Source organism: Heteronotia binoei, chromosome 1 (assembly GCF_032191835.1).
Source record: "Heteronotia binoei isolate CCM8104 ecotype False Entrance Well chromosome 1, APGP_CSIRO_Hbin_v1, whole genome shotgun sequence".
NCBI lineage: Eukaryota > Metazoa > Chordata > Lepidosauria > Squamata > Gekkonidae > Heteronotia > Heteronotia binoei.
This window is the reverse complement of record NC_083223.1, coordinates 179,319,097-179,336,532: the sequence shown is the minus strand read 5'-3', so window position 1 is coordinate 179,336,532 and position 17,436 is coordinate 179,319,097. Positions and strand designations below refer to the sequence as shown.

Sequence of the window (17,436 nt, the reverse complement as noted above, 5' to 3'; positions counted from 1 at the left end):
ATAGCATAATATGCAAAGAAGTTCCTGCTACAAAAAAAGCCCGGCAAAGAGGAAAAGGAAAATGGTAGATTAGGACCTAGAAGGGCAAATGCTCTGATCATGGAAAACATGCATTTTCTAATCATGGGATTTTCATTCTTTTTTGGTGTTCAGTCGCACAGTCAATTCCGACTCTTTGCGACCCCATGGACAAAGTTACGCCAGGTCTTCCACCATCCTCCGAAGTCTGCTCAAATTTGTGTTTGTCTGCTCAAATTTGTGTTTGCCCTCCACTCTTTCCCAGTAACGTATTAGGCACCTTCTGATCTGAGGGGCTCATCTTCCAGCACCATAGCTTTTAGCCTTTTGTTTCTGTTCATTAGGTTTTCTGGGCAAGGATATGGGTTTGCCATTTCTTTCTCCCGTGGATCACATTTAATCCGGGTTCTCAGCTGTGGCCTGTCCACCTTGGGTGGCCCTGCATGGCATAGCCCACAGCCTCATTGAACCACGCAAGCCCTCTCGCCACAACAAGGCAGCAATCCATGATTTTGCAATCCATTTTCATTCTTACATTTTAGCTAACACAAAGTTCTTGAATTGTTGTCTGATTGTTAGCTATAAAGGCACTGAGATTAATTTGGGTTAAATCTTAAAAACAAAACTGAGCTGTGTGATCGTGCAGTGGGATTTGTACATTGCTTGTAAACCAGATTTTGCATTTGCAGCAGAAGCATTCTGGTCTTCTCTTGTGACTTGAAGCCAGAGTGAAAAGAGTAGGATTTCCCAGTGTTTACCAGCTCCTTTTGTACTATCCCAACAGATTTAAAACAATAGATGCCTCCCCCACTATCTGCCCATGCACAGTTTTTTTTAACGAAGTAGCCCTTGAGAAAAAGAAAATGTGAACACAATTTCTGAAGAGCTTGGGGTTGCCAACTCCTGTGTGGGAAATTCCTAGAGATTTGGGAGTATAGCCTGGGGAGGGCAGTGTTTGGGGAGGAGAGAATCTTTAGCAGGATATAATGCCATATAATCCACCCTCCAAAGCAGCCATTTTCTCCATGGAAACTGATATCTGTCATCTGGAAATCTGTTGTAATGCCAGGAGATCTCCAGGCCCTACCTGAAAGTTGGGAACCTTAATTGCTGCTGCAAAAACAAAAAATCTTGTGGTTCTTCAAAGGCTAACAACACACTTTATCAGATGCATCTCCTTTGGACATTGTGGGGAAAGTGCTTGTCAAAAGATATAAAGGAGATGGGATAAAGATCACAAAGGACACAAATATAATGAAAATTTTGTAATTCACCTTGAATTTTAGAGAGAAAGGTAGACTATGAATAAATAAAATGTGTTTATATATAGCATTCCTTGATGTGTTTAACCTCTTACGGGGTCTTTGGCCTACCTCAGAGATGAGCATATTTATCTTTGGGAGGGATAAATTCCTGCTGCCTTCATACTTTGCTGTTTGCTGGTCTGTTTGATGTCTCTGAGGAATCTGAGCCTTTTTAGGGCATGGAAGTGTACTTTAAGATCTCTTTTTGGTTAAATGAACTATTCCCACTCACCCCATCTAGCTTGCACACCCGCCTTGTTAATGTTTTCCACTGCTGGCGTGAGAAGTGATGTTTGGCCTGTGCCCACAGAAAGACCTGATGATGGGCAATCCCAGGATAATAGAAAGTGATATTCCCTTTTAATGTTTGAATTAGAGATGGGATTTTGAAAGCTGTCTTATTCATTTTAAATATTTCAGTTTTGTTTCTCCTTTGTGAAAAAAAACAAACCCCACCCCTGGCTTTTTTTTTTTGTACCACTTTTGCTTTCCTCATATTAAATGTTCCCTGTTAGAATCAACACATTTTCACTGTTTTTTTATTAATCAGATGCATATAACTGGCATCAGTGAAACAAAGAACTGTGAATAAGGAAAATTAGTTGAATCAATAACTGTATGTTAGCTTTGCAAGGTAGCTGGAAGGATGTTGGATGAGGCGGACCACTAGTCTGATCCAGCTGTTGTTAATTCTTAACAACAATGACAAGAACACTAATGGCCATATCAGCTCCTTTCTAGTTAAAAATCCCACTTACTACTAGAGCAGAAGCAGCCCCATGGCGCAGAGTGCTAAAGCTGCAGTACTGCAGTCTGAACTCTGCTCATGACCTGAGTTCGATCCCGGCGGAAGCTGGTTTCAGGTAGTTGGCACAGCCTTCCATCCTTCCGAGGTCGGTAAAATGAGTACCCAGTTTGCTGGGGGGGAAGTGTAGCTGACTGCGGAAGGCAATGGCAAACCACCCCGTAAAAAAATCTGCCATGAAAATGTTGTGAAAGCAACATCACCCCAGAGTCGGAAACGACTGGTGCTTGCACCTTTACCTTTTTACTAGAGCAGAAGTTATCTGAGGCTGGGTCCAGACCAGCACTTTAAGCCAACACAGAGGCAGCTCCCAGATGGATAAAAAAATCAAGTCGAAACAAGCACATCTGCCTCCTGTGCTGCTCTTATACTCACCCTGTCCTTAGGCATCTCTGAGACAGCTCAAAAAGCTATCACTTCCAAAGTGGTAGCAAAGTTTGCACTGCATGCCGTCTGCCTTTCCAGTGTCTGAACACTGGAGTGCACAAGCAAGGCGGATTGGTGGTGTGAACCTGCCAGGCCACCCCAAGCCACTTCCAGTTAAAAAAAAAATACATTGCTTCCAAGCACATGAGTACATGGGCACACATGCGCATGGCCAATAAATAAATGGGGGGGAAGAAACCCAAACCAAACTGAGGGGATGGTGTGTGACAGCCATCTGACTGCGCTGAAGTACATCCCATGGGGGATATGGGTGCTTTGTGGCGGAGCATGCGGACAGGCTTCCGCAGCTCCATTTGAGTGGTCCAGTTTGCAATGCCTCCTGTGCAGGCCCAGAGCTAAAGGTTTTGCCGCCCCAGGCAGAACCTGCCCCCCCCCCGCCTCCCCATGAGTTGAATTGGGCGCGCCGGCTCAGCCGGCTCCTCGCCAAGCCCTCCTGCCCCTTTCAAAGGGAGTTGGCTGGGAATCAGCTGATTTGGAACAGAGGAAAAAGCATGCGAGTGGCTGCTTCCCAGCCAGCCGAGTCCCTCTGAACTGGGGAAGTGGGCTGGGCGAAGGGCAGGCCAAGCAAGAACGCTTGGGCCACATCTCACCCAGCCCTCCCCCCCTTCAAAGGGAGCTGGTGGGGAAGCGGCTGCCTGCATGCTTCTTCCTCCATTCGGATTTGGAACAGAGGAAAAAGCATGTGGGTGGCCGCTTCCCAGCCATCAGAGTCCCTCTGACGAGGGGAAGTGGGCTGGGCTGGGCGAAAGGTGGGCCAAGATCTTGCCCAGCCCTCCCCCCTTCAAAGGGAGCTGGCGTAGAAGCGGCCATCTGCCTGCTGCTTCCTTCGTTCCAAATTGGAATGGAGGAAGAAGGATGCAGGCGGCCCGCTGCCCAGCCACCTGAGTCCCTCTGAAGAGGCAGAGTGGAGGGGCTGGGCGAGAGGCGATCCAAGAGAGAACACTTGGCCTGCACCTCACCCAGCTCACTCCGCCCCCTTCAGAGGGATTTGGCTGGCTGAGAAGTGGTGCCTGCCTGCTTCTGCCTCCGTTCCAAATCGGAACAGAGAAAGAAGCATGCAGGCGGCCGCTTCCCAGTCAGCTCCATCAGCGTGAGCAGGGATGGGGAGGGGGTGCCTGCCCCCACCCTCCGCTCCCGCAGCCAGGTGGTGCCTGAGGCGGCCACCTACCTGGCCTATTCCCATGCACTGGGCCTGCTCCCGTGCACCCCAAGCTGCCAGTCTGGACCTAGCCTGAGAGTCCCTAAAGAAGCTGTGAAACGGCTCCAAAACTAGTGGCTTATTTGGGGTGATTTACAACTTTTAATGTGACTAAGTGATGGTGGGGAGAAGGTCTGCAAGTAAAGATTGGCTTTCTGCAGAAACATCTCTGCACTTATCTCTGGGGTTAAAATTCAGCTGAACAAAGGTAATATATTCTAATTGTATTTGGTCATGGTTCTCACTAAACCAAGACAGGATATGTTTTGAATATTCACTTCAAATTAGGAATCTCATTCTTGTCAATTAAATTGATTTATTTGTACATTCTTATTTGATAATTGCACAAATATACACTTCAGTTATATATATATATATATATATATATATATATATATATATATATATATATATATATATATATATATATATATATATATATATATATATATAGTTTTGGTTTTTAAGTTCATCTATTTCACATTATATCGAATATGCTCATTTGAACCCCAGCCTCACTATACAATAAAATTCTATTTATAAGAAGTAAATTTAGCTGATGTGGTTATGGGAAATCTTAGAATTTGTTAAAATGTAATTCAGTCTGTTTTCTGGGCTTATTAATGGTTTTGTGTTGGGACATTTGGGTCCAAGTTCTTGGTACACACTCCAGTTATGGAAGCTCTTACATGGCAATAGCGTTTGTTCACAAACATACTGTAAGTCAGTATGGTATAATGGTTAGGCTGTTGGACTAGGATCTGGAAGACCCAGATTCAAATCCCCACTTTGCTATGGAAATTCCTGGCTAGCCTACTTAATAAGGTTGATTGTTAGATTAAAAGGAAAGACAGGAGAACAGCGTTGTAAACCACTTTGAGTCCTCACTGATAAATAATAAATAAATAGCCACTGTAAACAGTCATGCATTGTGGAGCCCACATATCTGTGAAAAGCACCCAAATGAAATGTGGTAGCTGGAACTGCAGCGCTAATGGCCACAAGAAGCAGGATGTGCATTGCACAATATGATGGTCCTGGGGGTCCAAGTCAAGACGTGGAGATGGTCTGCTCTCCAATTTCACTGTGTTTACAGTGTGAGTGGCACAGTTCTGTTTACAGGCTTCAAGAATGTAATAGCCTTACAGAAACATTTCTATTGTTGTTTTACTTTATTAGGGATAATGCCCGCTTCACTACACTAACAAGGATGAGGGTTTTAAGGCTGGTGCTTTTAATGGAGTTAGAGTGCAGCATGACAGTTAATATGTTAGGCTGGTGCTTGGAAGCAAAAGATTATTTACTTTATACACAAGGCAAAGCAATTTCAAAAGATCTGAGCACCTCTATTCTTGGGGTCACACAGAATGCCATCCTTGGCGCCTCTCTTTGTGACGGCTTGCTCTCCTGGGAAGGGTCTGTCTGTATATTAGTTTCTCATACAGTGCAGAGCACATCATCAGTACTTAACAAATAATAACAATTTTTACCAGTACAGTACACAAGGGAGCCTCATATAATGAAGGTGCTTCGCCAGGAAGCACCTTCACTATGTGCTGAGATGCGCTAGTGCAATTTCCATCTAACAGTGTGCTAACACAAAGAAAGATTGTATCCTCAGTAGGGCAGCTTGAACTATTATTTGGATGCCAGACTCTGGGCAGATGGACTTGATTCTCTTCGTGAATGGGAGTCTATACATGCAGCTTAGTAAACCAAGAGGTACAATCCAAGAGAGACATATAAGTACAATGCCTGCCCATTCATTTTCTTTAGATGTGACAGCCATTGGAGCATAATAAATCTGCACCTAATGATATAGCAAAACAATCAGCCATATCTTTTTGTGAGTGGGGGGGTGTAGTCTCATATTATTCTGTGCTTGCTCCGTATCACACCATAAGTAACTTTAAAAAAAATGTGTGTTTGTGGGTAATATACAGTAATTAGTTGTGGTGCATGATCCAGACCATGGTGCTCATGCTAGTACATCTCTTGCAGAAAAATGGCCTTTTTCCTGCACTCAGGTGATTCTGTGCATTCATTCTCTCGTCTCTAGTGTGGAAGAACATATTTTCTATGTTTTTTTTTTAAAAAGCAAGCAGTCAAAAAGGAATGTAGTGTAGCTGTCTTTCCTGAAGTAAGGATGCTTTCCATCCAATATGTGGAAGCAAAAAATGCTGCTGTTGGCACCAAAGTCTGCAAATGCAGCATTAAAGTGAAATGCAGGAGTCATAGGGAGCAGATCTATTCAGTAGATCCACTCAGAAGTAAGTCTGATGTTATTCAGTAGCATTTACTCCCAAGAAGTATCCTTAGGATTACTGTCTATTGTTTGGAGATCCTATGGCTTAACATGAAAGAAATGGTCAGGGACCTGCCTATCTACGGGACCGCCTTTCCCCATATATCCCCCAGAGAGCACTGCGATCAGGGACAAAAAATCTGCTGTCTGCCCCTGGCCCAAAAGAAGCCAGGCTATGCGCAACAAGATCTAGGGCCTTCTCGGTGGCAGCACCAGAACTCTGGAACACCCTCCCAGAAGCTATAAGGGCCCTGCGGGATTTGTCGGCATTCCGCAGGGCCTGTAAGACCGAACTGTTTAGACAGGCTTTTCTGGTTGACTGAAAATGGGCTGCCACCGGACATCCTACAGAAGCTGGTGGTCATAGTCAGAACCCAATACCGCCAGACTGGATTGAGATAGCGTAATAGTTTTAAACTGATAAATGTATTATGGTTTTGCCCCCCCAGTCGGAATGAAGAGGCAGACACAGGAATTGGGTTTAAAACCGGGCCGCTTTATTAAAACATAACACTGTAACTGGCAGGGGGTGAAACCTGAACCAGACAAGCCCTGGGGTCAACACCTGGACCCCGCCTTGTCCAAAGGGCGAGCCACCCTGCCCCCAGCACAAGCCCGCCGTAATCGGGTTGTAGCTGAGCGGCCAGGCCTCCAGCCATCACCATCTGGGCTGGCATCGATCCCCATGGAAGGATCCAACCAGGTGAGGCTCCGAGTGATCTGCATCACCGCACTGAGCCGTGTAGCCCATCTACGGTTCCTGCAGACCACCGCACCAACGGTGCTAGGCCATAGGTGCTCCCCTGGAAAACCCTGTGGCCAAACCTCCTCCAGCCTGCGACCTTAACCATTACCATTACCAAACTAAACTAACCGGCAGTACAAGGTAGGCAAAAAACACCCCCACAATGGCCAATTGTGTGGAGATGAAAAAATTCCTACCTGGCCCCTAATAAGGCGACCAGCATACGCCTGTACTACCGAAAGGGACGGGTGGGCGGGCAGAGAGCCAAAAGAAACTGCGTGCAGGGAGCGCGGGGGCCGGGGCTTAAATAGCCCCGGCTCCGCGCCTGCAGCAAACCCCCGTATGTGGGGTGATGTTGCCCCTCCCTCCTTCCGGGGCGGCAAAGGCGGCCCCCAGCCTGAGCGCCGGCGAGCCGGCTTGGCTGGGAGGGGCCGGACATTGCCCCCCCAGTCGGAATGAAGAGGCAGACACAGGAATTGGGTTTAAAACCGGGCCGCTTTATTAAAACATAACACTGTAACTGGCAGGGGGTGAAACCTGAACCAGACAAGCCCTGGGGTCAACACCTGGACCCCGCCTTGTCCAAAGGGCGAGCCACCCTGCCCCCAGCACAAGCCCGCCGTAATCGGGTTGTAGCTGAGCGGCCAGGCCTCCAGCCATCACCATCTGGGCTGGCATCGATCCCCATGGAAGGATCCAACCAGGTGAGGCTCCGAGTGATCTGCATCACCGCACTGAGCCGTGTAGCCCATCTACGGTTCCTGCAGACCACCGCACCAACGGTGCTAGGCCATAGGTGCTCCCCTGGAAAACCCTGTGGCCAAACCTCCTCCAGCCACCGCCAATGCCAAGCCTCTGCTTAGGCATTAGCGCCCCACCGGGTGGCCCCGAGCCAACCGAAACCCCCTGCCATAGCCACTAAAAGGCCCGGTTGCCCAACTCAGAAACACCAACTGGCCGATACCGGTCAGCCTACTAGAGCAGCAGGGGCGTGATCCCAGGCCAGCAGTAGCCCCACACTGAGGCCAGGCTGGGTGCCCCCCGGCGACCATCTGGCCGAATGGGAAAAAACTGAAAACCGTGCTGTGCCCGCAGATGAGAACCGACGTCACTCACCCCGAGCCCAGCATCTGAAAAGAGAAACAGCAGTCAGCATAAAACACAATACAACCCAACAGAACTCTCCACCCACTAGTAGTCAGCCGGAGGGCAATATAAGTTCGGCCGGCCGCAGACCGCCACCAGCTCATGTGCCGGATGGCGGAGTGCCAACCGGCGGATGGGGGTAGGCCCCTTCTCCAGGTGGCTGCTGCCCGCCCCCGCTGCCCCCGGGGGTCTTACCACCCGGTCTGGCTGTAGATCTGCTACAGGCCGAAAGTGCGTGGTCCCCGCTGCAGAGCGGGCACTCATGCCGGAACTTACAAGGTTTCCTGGGGCACGCACCTTTAGATGCGAATTCCCAACATAATGGCCGGGACTGGACAGACTGGCCCGAGGTATCACAGGCCCCTGTAGAGCACTGTTGTTGCTGCAACCTCCGCACCAGATGGCTACTGTCAGACCTGTCTCCGGCGTTTGGTTTTGCCGGGGCCATCAGCTGTAGCCACAGCTGTTGATTTATTTGATCCCACGGCATCCCTGGATTGACGGCGGCCCTCAAGACCAACCTTGCACTTTCATGGGTGCCGTCAGGACACCTCCAACCCGTAGACAGGCCCGAAGCAGTGCCTGTGCTAAACCTAAACCGGCCGGTCCCAAGTTCCCCTGACCAGCCTAATTGACACAATGAGTGGAGGGGTGCCCAAAAGTTAATGCACCCTGCAGCCAACCACCCAACTAGGGGAGAGAAAATCAGGCCAGCCCCCCAAGCAGCTCCAAGATAGGAAAAAAAAGAAGATATTGGATTTATACCCCACCCTCCTCTCCGAAGCGTCTCAGAGCGGCCCACCATCTCCTTTACCTTCCTCCCCCACAACAGACACCCTGTGAGGTAGATGAAGATATTGGATTTATATCCAGCCCTCCACTCCAAAGAGTCTCAGAGCGGCTCACAATCTCCTTCACCTTCCTCCCCCACAACAGACACCCTGTGAGGTGGGTGGGGCTGGAGAGGGCTCTCCCAGCAGCTGCCCTTTCAAGGACGACCTCTGCCAGAGCTATGGCTGGCACAAGACCATGCTAGCAGGTGCAAGTGGAGGAGTGGGGAATCAAACCCGGTTCTCCCAGATAAGAGAGCTCTGGCTGACCCAAGGCCATTCCAGCAGCTGCAAGTGGAGGAGTGGGGAATCAAACCCGGTTCTCCCAGATAAGAGATCTCTGGCTGACCCAAGACCATTCCGGCGGCTGCAAGTGGAGGAGTGGGGAATCCAACCCGGTTCTCCCAGATAAGTGAGCTCCGGCTGACCCAAGGCCGCTCCAGCAGCTGCAAGTGGAGGAGTGGGGAATCAAACCCGGTTCCCCCAGATAAGAGACCGCACACTTAACCACTACACCAAACTGGCTCTCCCCAGACTGGGGAGATAGAAGGCTGAGTCAACCTCAAGCCAGCTACCTGCACACCCGGCTTCCGCCAGGGATCCACTCAGATGAACATATACCCCTATGAACATATGAAGCTGCCTTCTACTGAAACCGACCCTGTGTCCCTCCAAGTCGGCACTGTCCTCCCAGGCCGGCAGCGACTCTCCAGGGTCCCAAGCCGAGGCCCCTACACCTACCTGCCTGGACCCTCCCCCGGAGACGCAGGGGATTGCACCCGGGACCCCCCGCTCCCCCAGCCAATGCTCTACCACTGAGCCACCGTTCACCCTTGGTAAGATCATGAGCAGAGCCTGGGCCTGCAGTCCCCAAAGCACCCCACCCAAAAGGCCAGAGGCACAGTCTAGCCCCCAAGCAGCCGCCTACTGGACCACTGGCACCCAACACCCACCAAAAGAAAAAAAGGGGGGGGATACTGGAAAAAACTAGCCCCACACGCACAGGAACAGGTCTCAGGCTGTCCAGCCACAAGAGGAAGGGGGTGGGGAGGGTGAGAGTGGTAGGCAAATGCCCGCACCTGGGCCTGCAATAAAAACCCCTCACCAATGGGGGGGGGGGAGCAGCTAGCTCCAAGGGGCCAAAGGCCGCTATGGGCCGCACCGACGATGCCTACTCTGAAGCAAGGAACTACCTTGCACTGGCCAGCCGCTTGCGAATCGCCCCTAATAGGGGCCGCTGCGCGCTTCCCTCTAACCGAGGGGAAAGGAGAGAACGGCTGCCGCACGCTGCCACTAAGAATTATCCCACCACTCCGGCCCCTAGCAACCAAGGGGCTGGAGAAGGCCAAGGTCCGGCGCGCTAGCTTCCCGCAGTCCGACCTCCCGGCCGATTACCACCCAAGCCGCGCTCTAAATCAAGCCCAACAACTCAGCCTCGCAAGCCGCCGCACGCGCCCAAGCCGGGCGTCGCAGAGCCGAGCTCGCAGCAGTCTCCGTCGCACCGATCCCCCGTCGACAGGCCTCAACCGCGCTGCGACCAGCACGTGGCTCTCACACAGAGAGCCAAAAGAAACTGCGTGCAGGGAGCGCGGGGGCCGGGGCTTAAATAGCCCCGGCTCCGCGCCTGCAGCAAACCCCCGTATGTGGGGTGATGTTGCCCCTCCCTCCTTCCGGGGCGGCAAAGGCGGCCCCCAGCCTGAGCGCCGGCGAGCCGGCTTGGCTGGGAGGGGCCGGACATTATATGTTTTATGGAATTGATTGTTTTTATGATACTGTAAGCCGCCCTGAGTCCGCTTGCGGAGAGGGCGGGATATAAATGTAAAGTAATAAATAAATAAATTTCCTGACAGAAGTTGAAAATAAGGAATAGGCAGAAGAAAATGGGCAGCTGTCTGCTCTGGCCATAAAGCAGGAGCTGCTCCAGAGAAACCAACCTGCAAGGGTGAGTCAGTATGAAAACAAAAAGTGAAACCAAGATTGATCCATAATTCACTATAGAAACTGGAGAGTTGGGTTGCCAGCTCTGGGTTGGGAAATACCTGGAAATTTTTTTGGGGGGAGAGCCTAGAGAGGTTTGGGTGGGGAGGGGCCTAAGCATGGTACAATGCCATAGAGTCCACCTTCCAAAGCAGCCATTTTCTCCAGGGGAACTGATCTCTGACATTTGGAGATCAGTTGTAAAAGTTGGAGATCTCCAGGCTCCACCTGGAGGTTGGCAGCACTTGCTCAGACTGCACCATAACTTTGCCCATTTTTGTGAGACTTTGGCAGCAATAGAGGTCTGGTGTCCTGTTCTCCTTGCTGGATTATTATATAGCAGTAGAGGAAGTGAGTAAAAAATGAGAAAGTAATAGTTCCATTTGTATAGTGGTAGTAATGATATGATATTAATTTTTAGGCCAGTCTTGAGCAGAAGGTAAGCTGCAATCCACTGGCAGCCCACTGACCAATTGCTGGTAGACTACTTAACATCCGCTAGTTTTTGTGCTTCTTGCAGCAAATGTTGGAGTAGGTGAACCTAGGATAGGCTCTGCTGAACTTTATGATCTTAACTTAAGCAACCACACTCAAGATCGCAAAACAAAAAACTCATTACTCCTTAAGAGAGTCTGAATATGGTCTACAAATTAAAAATCCACTGGTGGAGTATGGGGAGTGGAAGAAAGAAGAACTGATGAGCCCAAGGTTGAGGTTAGCTCTAGTGTAGACTAGAGGTCAAAACAAAAGGATGCATTATGTATCCTTGATCCTTTCCTCCTAACAGTATTGAATCCTTCCCTCCTATCAGTTTGCCTCTCTTATCTGTACTAAGGTAGAAGCTTTATTTTGCCAGTACCTATACAGCCTGGCCTTATCTCAGTTGGATCATCAACACATTTCCCTATGGTGCATGTCCACCCATTCATTGCCAGACTGAAAAGGGTCCAAAGAACTGTGGAAGCAGCCTGCATCTTATAACATCCAGTTTCCTGTCACTCATGGTTCCAGATTAGTGCTCCACTTCCCTCGTGTCTTCATGAGAAAGCCCATGCTTCATTAAAGTGGTACTAACTTAACCTTGATTAGTCTGCAGAAGTGTTGTGTCACATCTAAATTATGACCAGCTGTGATATTCTTAAATTAAAATACTAGTTGTAATTAGTGGGGTTTTGTGTATGGTTTGCTGTGAGATATAATCTGAGGAAGGACTCCTTTGGAATCTAGGCAGATTTGATAGCCATCCCATCACTTTTTATGTAACATTTTATGTAGCTTTGTAATGCATCAGCTTCCTTGCCTTATACCCCATATCAGTGATCATGCTCAGTAGTATACCAATAGTGGCACAGGCAAGGCTGCCCCACTTGCCCAGACGACTATATAAAAGATGCCTACAGAGGGCCAGGCTCACTGAGAGGAATGTAATTAATTTAAGAGTTGCTTGAGTTTTAAATGTCTTCTGATAAGAAAGCTATGAAACTTTATCGCTTCTAATTTGCTTCTTGGGATCCAAAAAAGGTTGTGCTTGCACCTTGGAAGTGAGCCATTCTAATGCAAATTTCTGGTGTTGCCCTACCATAGATTACTGCTTCTCAAAGGGTGTGCCAATAAGATGTAAGACATCTCAGTCTAAGCACCAGGCAAGCCACAACAAATTATAATGTTCTTGGTCTTTCCCATGCTATTCATTTATTTATTTTACTTTATTGGGTTTATATTCTGCCCTATCCCGAGATGGGCTCGGGTGGCTTACAATGAATGGATATAAACAAATAACAATACCATACAATAACATCAGTTAAAACAATCTATAATCAAACAATAAACAACAGATGAGAACAATATGGCAGTAAACCAAGTGAAAATACAAGGCGATTCTTAATGTCTTCTGCGAGACAACTACTCCAATGATGATTCTAAAAACTGAGCAGGGGAGGCTGAGATGGACTGAATGCCTGCCACCTCAACTAAAGACCTGGCAGAATAGCTCAGTTTTACAGACCCTGCAGAACTGTAACAGGCTCCACAAGACCTGATCTCACAAGGGAGCATGTTCCACCAGGCCAGGGCAGAAAAAGCCCTGGCACTGGTTAAGGCTAAGCAGACATCTTTCAGGCCATGGACTACCAGTAGATGTTGATCAACTGAGTGCAGGGCTCTCTGGGGTACATATGGGGAGACGTAGTCATGTAAGTATGCTGGTCCCAGGCTTCATAGGGCTTTAAAGGTATAACCATAACCTAGAACTGGATCTGGTACTCTATTAGCAGCCAGTGCAGTTGACGGATCACTGGCTGAATGTGTGCCCACATAGATGTCAATGTCAGCAGGCATGCCCTCTCATTCTGCACTAGCTACAGTTTCCGGGTCAGGTTCAAGGGCAGCCCCACACAGAGCGAGTTACAGTAATCTAACCTGGAAGTAACCATTGCATGGATCACTGTACCTAAGTCATGGGAGGTGAGATAGGGAACCAGTTGCCTGATCACCTGAAGATGGTAAAAGGCTGACCTGGCAACATCAGTGACCTGGGCGTCCATGGAAAGTGAAGCATCCAGAACCACACCAAGACTTCTCACTGTCAGCACTGGTATCAATGGAACCCTGCTAAGCGCTGGGAACCAGATTCCTGAACCCAAACCTCCATGACTCAAATACAGGACCTCTGTCTTCATTGGATTTAACCTCAGACAGCTCTGCTGTAACCATCTAGCCACAGCCTCTAATGCTCTCTCCAAAACATCTAGGGCAGAGTCCAACTATGTACTTTGATGGAGCCACGCTTGTTCCTCACAGGAACATTAAATCTCTCTCTGCCCATATTTGGATAGTGCTGTCACTGAGGGAAATGATGTTTAAAATTATCGTTGTTGCCCAGTTGAATCAAGCTCTAGTGTCAAATTCTGTTTGGCAGGTCAAGACAAGGTTAGATGCAGGATGACAGAAAATATTCTAATTTTAATTGTTTGAATCACCTTTTTGTTTCCTTTGCAGTTTGGCCTTAGAGCAGATCTCTCATCATGAGTGAGCAGGCAACAAAGTTAAAAGATAGCTACTGATTTCTTCTAAGCAGACCCTTTTCAGTTTCTGAAAGTACAACTGTCATGCTGCAGAGGCTTGTAACCTGGGCCTTTAAATCCCTTTATCTGATAAGGCAACACAAATACTCCATTTTGGATCTTAGCTTTTGCCTACCTTCCAAGTGCTTTTCTTCTGGTGGAATGTTTTTAAATACAACTGAGGAAGCATAGAATGTCCTAAGGGATTTTTCTGAATAATCTTTAGACTGAAAAAAATACTTTCATGACAAGATTTGTGTGAGTAAATCACACACACACATACACATATATATACAGGGCCAGCATCAACCATTACGTAATGTAGGTTGGCTGTCTATAGCAGCATCCTGCCACAGGGGGGCACTGACTGTGGTGGACTCCTGCAGGCTGGGAGGAAGTGCCAGCCTGGAAGAATCCTGGTGGCATGGGAAGTTGCAGTCAGCCTCCTGACTGGTTAAATCCCAGCAGCACCAGGGGCTAAGCAGCGAGTCAGGGAGAAGCATGATTCGACTTGCAAGGCAAGTGCGTGGAGGGGCTGAGTGGGGGTGGCAAGGATGCCTCACCTGGGGCGTTGAAAACCCTGGCACCACTGCAGTGTATATAGTTAATGGAATCCAACACAAGATGATTGTAGACACTAGACTGACATTTTGGACCAAAGAGACAAATGTAATTGGAGAGCATGTGACTGACGACATCTGCAACTGATCTGGAGTTATAGGAAGCCAGGAGTCTATCTTGTAGCCTTCATTAGCTCTCATTGCAGTCTTTCAGCATAATTTGATTTAGATGATTTATATTCCATCTTTCCAATTTAAAGAAATGTCCAAGGCAGTTCACAGTCAACACAACATGGGAATAATTCTAGAACAAAAGACAAGAAGTTAAAAGTTTAAAGCCGGAGTAGAAAGTCTTTTAATTCATCTTTTAACAGATTATTATTTTTGTGAAGTATTTGTTACTATCTTCCTTGGGTCTTGGGAGATAAATGGGTATTAATGGAGCCTAAATAAATAAGTGTTGGTTAAAACAGCGGTCCCCAACCTTTTTTGTACTGGGAACCAGTTTCATGGAAGACAATTTTTCCAGGGACCCGGGGGGAAAGGGGGGGAGGGGAGTGATGGTTTTGGGATGATACAATTGTGCACTTTATTTCTATTATTACATTGTGATATATAATAAAATAATTGTACAGCTCACAGCCCAGTTGCTAACAGGCCATGGACCGGTACCAGTCCATGGCCTGCGGGTTGGGGACCCCTGGTTTAAAAGGTTGAAAATAAAGCTGCTTCTCATATATGGTGCCAAGTATTCAGTAGCCTGATGTGCAGGACACTTGGATATTCTTTCAGTGATTGGGATTGTGTAGAATAAGAGGTGCAGTGATATTTTTTTTACTTGTATCTGTGGCTTACCAGCTCCCTCCTTTCCTTTCTGTGCAGCAGTTTCATAGGAGTTGGATAGAGTCTAGATCTTGCATAGAGCAAAGCTTTCCTAGGAGGCTCAGTGAGTCAGATCACATCCAGAAATTCACATTTCTTAGTCCAGATTAATTGATCTAAACTAACTACAAGTTACTGGTTCTCTCTCCAGCATTTTAAAAAATTCAGCCTGTTTACTAGTCTTTAACCAGCCTAATTGGGTATAGGGTAGTTAAGAGATTGACCTGAATTAAGCAGTCTTCAGTATGAGCCCTTGATGGGGGCAGATTGACATATTGTTTACCAGGAAAGCTCCCAGTGGGCCACTCATCTCAGACCCAGCCATCAGCAGTGACAGTAATAGATCTAGGTGCAAGGGCTAGTTTGTGCCAGTCATCATCACCACCATCGGCCAGATCCAAGCAGAGCAATCTGCGCAAGGCTGCCAGCACTGCTGGGGCTGCTTGCTCCTGGCTTTTCATGAGTCCCAACCCACCTGGTACTTGAACATATTGTGTTTCCTGTTCCCACTTTGTTGGTTTGCTGTTTGTAGCTGGTGAATTATAATGTAGAACTAAACAGAGCTGTGATGTTCCAAGCACACTGACTTTAAAGGACTTAGAAAGTTGTAACTGTGCTTAGGACTGCATTGTTAACCATTTATACTGGCCCCACTGATGGACCTCCTGATGACACCTGAATTTTGGCCACTGTGTGACAGAGTATTGGATTGGATGGGCCATTGACCTGATCCAACATGGTTTCTCTTATGTTCTTATTTTTTTGTTGATATAGCTACTTCAGATAAGCCAGAATGTAGATTTTGCATTTTTAGTTGAAATAAGTGCTACTCTTATAGGACAGCCTTGATACCCAGAGGCTTTGACAGATACCATCCAGGTTTGTTTGAATAAGCTGGGAAGCCTTAAGCATTACATCCTACATAAAATGACAGTGAGTGTACCTTTGTCCACCACACACTGGATTCAGTAGTATTGATTCAGAGGAAAGAACACTCTTCATTGAAGAACTGCCAAAACACCTACAGTGTTCTACTTTGTTTTTCATTGAGACATCTCAGCCAAATGCTGATCAACTCTCTTAGTTTATGAGAGCTTATAACTTACAGCCATTGGGCTTTCTGCCAGTTGATAGATCCAGGGATATTTGTGGATGTTACCTTAGTATGGAAATATACTTGGCAAGTTCTTTAAGCATTTTATGATTCTGAGCAGCCAACTCAAACAAAACCCTGCTTGAAAACAACTTTTTTTAAAAATGAAAAAGCTTTTAAGGTGTTTGTTTCTCTCTAGTTATGTTGTGCCTTCCTGGAAATCTAATCTGAAGAAAAACAGAAAGCTCTTTGATATTTTCAAGCAGAATGCATCCTAAAGGAAGGATCTCAGCTGAGCTGGTGGTTACAGTTACAGGGGACAGGGTAGAGTCACTGTACAGTTAATGAGCTGGAATCCATCTGTAACCCAAGGCTGTGGCAGGAAAAGACAGTAGAAGGTACTGATGCAGAAGAAATGCTTAATCTTTGCTCTGGCCCTTGAGGTAGCCTGAAGCAGTTTTTTGTTTCTTGGGTTCTCCTGCACAGATACAAAGCTATGCCAGTGCTAGGTATATGCATCCCTACTATGCTTCCCAAGTTGGAACCGACACCATTTTTACCTAATAAGTTATTTCTCAGATCCACACCAAGCTGTAGCACAAACTGAATGTCTCCCCTTTTATTAAAATAAGAGAAGTCTCCATTCCAAGCCCACTTGCTGAACCAGATTGTCACTTCAGATTAATTCCTACCAGACGACCTGGTGTGTCTTTAATGAGAGAAAACTAGAGTGACTGGGGGAGTTGGAGGGAAGCCAGCGATTCACTTTGTTTTGCCATTTCATCCCCTTAGTATTTGATAAACATCTCCTGCTGTCTACAAAACAGGGCTGAGTTCTGGTGCCGGCTGCTGCTTGCCTCATCAGCCAGCCAGACTAGCATTAATGAGGCCTGAGGCAGTGGGGAGCCTGGCTGGCCACATTTGAGAAGCGACAGGTAATGGAGCTGTTGGGACTTGCATGGGAAAAAGGAGGGCGTTAGCAGGGATTTACTGGTGATAATTAGAGCTGAGGCTAAACTCTTTTGATGGCCACAGAAACACACCAAGGAGATTTATTCTTTTAT

General features: G+C 47.5%; 1 protein-coding gene across 4 annotated transcripts in view; it reads left to right on the top strand.

Moving 5' to 3' along the window:
- The window catches only part of MDGA1 (MAM domain containing glycosylphosphatidylinositol anchor 1), a 456,809-nt gene that overhangs the window by 265,378 nt on the left and 173,995 nt on the right, over positions 1–17,436 (top strand). The gene's annotated exons all lie outside the window — the stretch shown is intronic.